A 5,256-nucleotide genomic window follows, 5' to 3' on the forward strand; every position below is an offset into this window, starting at 1 on the left:
AGCACTGAGTACAGGGTTCTAGACAGAGTGGCTCAGCGTGTGCAGGAGGCACATCAGGTAGAGTCAACATATATGAACTTTCAAAAAACAGGACACTCTTGAGAGGGAACGTGTCTGTATCAGTATCTCCCATCTCAGGTTGTATTAATGTGTTAACATTTTAATAATATAATGTAATATAATATAATATAATCACACTAATACAACCTGAGTTGGTAGATACTGATACAGATACACTCCCTCTCTGGTGTGTCCTGTTTTTTGAAAGTTCAGATATGGTAACCCTACCTCAAGATAGAGATCCGAGTCTCTGCTCGGACTCCAGCGGTTTAAAACACCTAGGGATACGATGGCTGGCTTCTCTCCTAGAAATCTGGTGAGCTATCAGCCAGGGGACCTTGGACAGATCTGGCGACAATATCACACCTCCTTTCTAAAGTAATTAACCAGGAGGATTGATTTACAAGGGACACGGCAAGCTTATAATGGAACAAGAAGAGTGTCATTGTTATTTCTACACCATACACTGGCAGAGCACTTTACAAATGTGCCATGTGCACATGGTCTCTTGCCTTCACCTCAGCATGTTCCATAATGACCATTTAGAGTCACCGTGGCACTGCCTGCAAAGTGTTGCTATAACCTTCGAAGAGAAATTATCCACTTTGTGGGAACCTCTGAAACATGAATATGAAAAAGCAATGAAATTTATAGCTGTCAAAGTACCTGTATTAGTGTCTCTGTGGAGTATTTAAGTGATTTAGGATCCTAAAGCTCATTTTCAAAAGAAATTGAGGCATTTGTGGGGGGGCTACATCTCCCTGAAAGTGAATGGGACTTTGGCTCCTAAGTCACGTAAATCCCATGAAAAATCTTACCCACAGGCTCAACTGTTCAAAAAAAGGCTATTAGGCTGCTTCTATGCTCGCCCCTTCACCTTGGAGGTGGCATGGTAATGAGGCAATTCAAAGCAGGCTAACAAGGTGCTAATGTGCATATTCAGAACCTCATTAGCATTATGGCAGAGGCGCGAATTTCAAAGTGCAGACTTCGAATTGCAGATTGACAGCGTAAATGGGGGCAGCTTCAAACTAAGTGCCCCACTTCAACAGTCCCTTGCTCCAATCTAGTTCTGTGGGAATAAGGGAATGCGGAGGTGGGATGCTTATTTCAAAGCTTCACTGTCAATCTGCAATTCGAAGTGTGCACTTGGAAATTCGCATGGCTGCCATTTTGCTAATGAGGCACTGAATATGCAAGTTAGTGCCTCATTAGCCTGCTTTGAATTGCCTCATTACCATGCAACCTCTGACGGGAGGTGGTGAGTGCAGAAGTAGTCATAGTGCTGAAAGCCCAACAGCAGGTGCCTAAATGCTGTAGATTCCCAGCTCCCATGGACAACTTATCCCTCCTGGAAATCAGATTTGATGAGTCTCAATTTAGGGGCTCAGAACAGTAGAAAGCCTCACTTGGTCAAGAGCTATTATATACAATGACTGATATGAACCCAAAGTGAATAGGTCTAGTTGTCAGAGGAGGAGAATGGAAACTGTAGCCTCTAAATCGTAGATTCCCAAATTGGGGGGCACATCTCCATGGGAGCAAGTGAAAAAATTACAGGGGGGCAGGAGGTGACCCAACCCCCCCATCCACTCCCCCCACCTCAAGAAACAGCTCACACTGGCATTACCTTCTGCAAAAATGGAGGTAGTGCCAGCTTCCTGCAGCATGGGAGGGAGGCCTCACAGCTGCGCACCAGAGCCACCATCTCAGGAAGCATGTGCCCTGCTTCCCCTCCCCAAACAGCCAGTATGTTTCCTGAGAAGCTGGATCTGTTGCCCACCAGTGACATCCTTTTACCTGTTGCTGTACTGCACAAGGAGGAGTAGGACCCCCCCAGTTCCATGCCAGCTCCAGCTGCTCAGGTAGAGCCTACCCTGCTCCTTGCTCCCCACAGCAGCCATGCACTGCCTGAGCAATTGGAGATGGCGCAGACCCAGGACTCCCACCCCGCTACCCTCCTGCGCAGAAAGGAAACAGGACGTCACCAGCAGGCAACAGACCCGGCTTTTCAGGAAACACACCCGCTGTTTGTCCAGGGAAAACAGAGACGCTTGGTGAGACCCTGGACCTGGTGCACAACTGCAGGACACCCAGATACTAGCTGAGCTGGCCCCTCCCCTCACCCAGACTCCCATGAGTACCCTGCTCCCCTGCCCAGACACTTCCTGTCTCAACTCAGTGAGAGTGAGTAAGGGTTGGGGACAGCAAATGAGGGAGAGAAGGGGAACAGAGCGGGTGGGGCCTCAAGAAAGGGGTGGAGTCTTGAGGCTTGTCCTGACTTTTAAAGAGCGATCTTGGGTATAGAAAGATTGGAGACCAATACCGGAAAATGTTTTTTAATAAACACATATTTGCCTTTCAACACATAGGGGTACCAGTTCGGTCACTGGGGAGACCGAAGAACAATGTGGAAGGCAATGGAACATTTTCAAACTTTCTAACACGCTCACGGGAGTTTTTGGGACTGTTCTATCGAGGGAGTAAGTAGCCAGTCTTGCATGGTTGCTGGTGGTGGAGTATATATAAGGCAGCACACATCCATATGTAATGGTAGTAGTAAATAAACCTTTCTGATAACTTATCAAAGTAACTGCATCCATTAAGTTTATTCTAATCAGGAAAATTATTTTTATAGATTTTTTAATTAATATATTATGGCCACAATTAAGAAAAGGAAGTACAATGAAGATTACATTAAGTATGGTTTCACTGTCATGGAAAAACCCAGGATCGATCATCCTCAATGCGTAGCATGCCACACAGTTCTCAGCAATGATGCCTTGAAACCTAGTCGTCTTGAGCGACACTTGGCAAAGAACCACAGCACTTGGACCGACAAACCGAAAGAGTTTTTTGCTGATAAACTTCAAAATTTGAAACCCATGAAGCTGGACACTAGTGGAGCTTTCCATCCAGCATTGACCAAAGCAGTAGAAACATCTTATGAACTGTCATTGCTTAACAGTAAAGCCAAGAAAGCACACACCATTGGAAAAACGCTTGTGAAGCCTTGCTTGTTGAAAGCAGCTGATTTTGTGCTTGGTGTCAAAAGCAAGAAATTTTGCTTTCCGACAATTCTGTGAGACATCACATTGATGACCTAGTGAAACATCTTAAACTTCAAGTTGTGGAGGTAGTGTTGGCTTCTCCTTTTTTCCCCCCCACAATTCAGTGTGACAATACCACGGATATAGCACAATGCTGTCAGGTGCTTGGCTACGTTCAATTCATTAACAATGGAACCATGAATGCACTGCTTTTCTCAAAAGGAATTGATGACCACATCAAAGGCATCTCATGTTATGAAAACAATTTCCAACATTTTTGAAGAAAATAAACTTTCATGAGGAAAACCGGTTGGTGTGTGCACAGACGGTGCTCCTGCGATGCTTGGCTCTGTGATACTGGTGAAAGAAAAAAATCCAGACATAACCACAACTCACTGCATCATACACCAACAAGCATTGGCTGCTAAAACCATTCCAGATGACTTTACATGACTCATTGAATTTGACCATCGACGTTTTCAATTTTTGGAAGAACAGTGATTTAAATACAGGACTTTTTGCTGCTCTTTTGTTTCACACAGCGGTACGATGGTTTTCCAAAGGTAACATGCTTTCGAGATTATTTGAACTGAAAGACAAAATGGAAATTCTCCTCAAGCATCAGAAAAAAGATGAGTTATATTGTGCATTTACAGACCAAACATTTCAACTTTCACTGGCATGCCTCATGGACATTTTTGAATCTTTGAACAGCCTCAATTTGAAGCTGCAATGAAACAATGCTGCAAACATTATAGAGCACCACAATGCCATCAAAGCATTTGCAGAAAAAATCCAGCTTTGGAAATGTCAAACACAAGCTCAGATGCCTAACTTCTCATCTTTTCTGACGTTTTCATCACTTGCTGAAAATTAAGGTTTCCAAGAACTTTGCAAAGAGGAACTGAAACACAATTTTGTTCTTCACCTGGACTGACGAATTCATCCGCTATTTTCCAGACAACTTTTCCGGCAACCCCATTCATAAATTAGTACACAATCCATTCAACGTTAAAGTCGATTCATTGCCAGTAGTATTGAAAGAAAAAGCAGTCAAAATAAAATGTGATTCAGGTGTGAAATATAAATTTTGAAAACTCAAGCTTGGAGGAATTTTGGATAAAATATTTCCTAATGTACTTGAAAGCTGAAGAAGAGCTATGTATTATTCTTCTGTTTTTGTCAATGTACTTCTGCGAAAAAAGCTTTTCAAGTTTAGTCACATTAAAAACAAAACAAAGAAAATCAACTGGATATTGAAAACAATTTGCGTTGCACACTTTCATCTTCCAAACCTAGGATTTCCCAACTCACGAAGTAAATGCAGCATCATCCTTCACATTAAATTGATTTTGTTGCTGTTATTTCTGATGTTAAATTGTATTTTTATTAAATTTTTGGGACAAGAGAAAATATTTGTGCTTATTTTTAATTTAAAATAAAATTTTTATACCAAGTTTTTGTGTTTATTTTAAATTTTAAGTTACGAATTGAATTTTTGATTAAAAGGAGGGTTGGATGATGGGAAAGAAGAGGTACGGGGGTGTGAGGGTTTCACAAAAATCAAAAAGGGGGTGTGGTGCCAAAAAGTTTGGGAACTACTGCTGTAAGTTATATTCCCAGCTTTTAAGCAAACTCTATGGCTCCGGAAAAGTGACTTAGCTGTTTTTAGTGCCTTGATTTATCTGTCTTAGAAGAATGTTTGACAGTCTTCCTTAACTAATAATTGTAATTCTGTTTTGAGACCCTTGGAAGAAAGTGCTACAGAAGTGAAATCTAATTAATAAACTGAGTCTGTCAAGTGTCTGTCTACATTAACGGCACATTGTGGCATGGCTATTGGAGGTCAGTCTAGGGGAAATATCAGAGACCTCTCTGTAGATTTTTCCTTTTTACCATATTTTCCTTGAAACCAGAACACGCTTCCAAATTAAGAACTTAAAGAATAGACCAGGAAAATTAAGACTGTGGGGATTCACAACTGTAGTCTAAACTGCAGGGGGTTACAAAGCTCCCTCACTACTACAAAATGCAGAGGACAGCAAAGCAAAAGCAAAGCGTTTACATGGGAGAAAGGAGACACAGGCCTCTATAGATCTTATCCTCCAATCACAATCAGGGGAGGCAAGGAAATACTCAAGACACT

At 42.1% G+C, this 5,256-nt stretch overlaps 1 pseudogene; it reads left to right on the forward strand.

Moving 5' to 3' along the window:
• The first annotated feature begins 2,715 nt into the window (after positions 1-2,715).
• LOC142007016 (protein FAM200C-like) lies at positions 2,716-4,212 on the forward strand (annotated as a pseudogene).
• Positions 4,213-5,256: the final 1,044 nt, after the last annotated feature.

The sequence above is a fragment of the Carettochelys insculpta genome, chromosome 1 (assembly GCF_033958435.1).
Source record: "Carettochelys insculpta isolate YL-2023 chromosome 1, ASM3395843v1, whole genome shotgun sequence".
Classification (NCBI taxonomy): Eukaryota; Metazoa; Chordata; order Testudines; family Carettochelyidae; genus Carettochelys; species Carettochelys insculpta.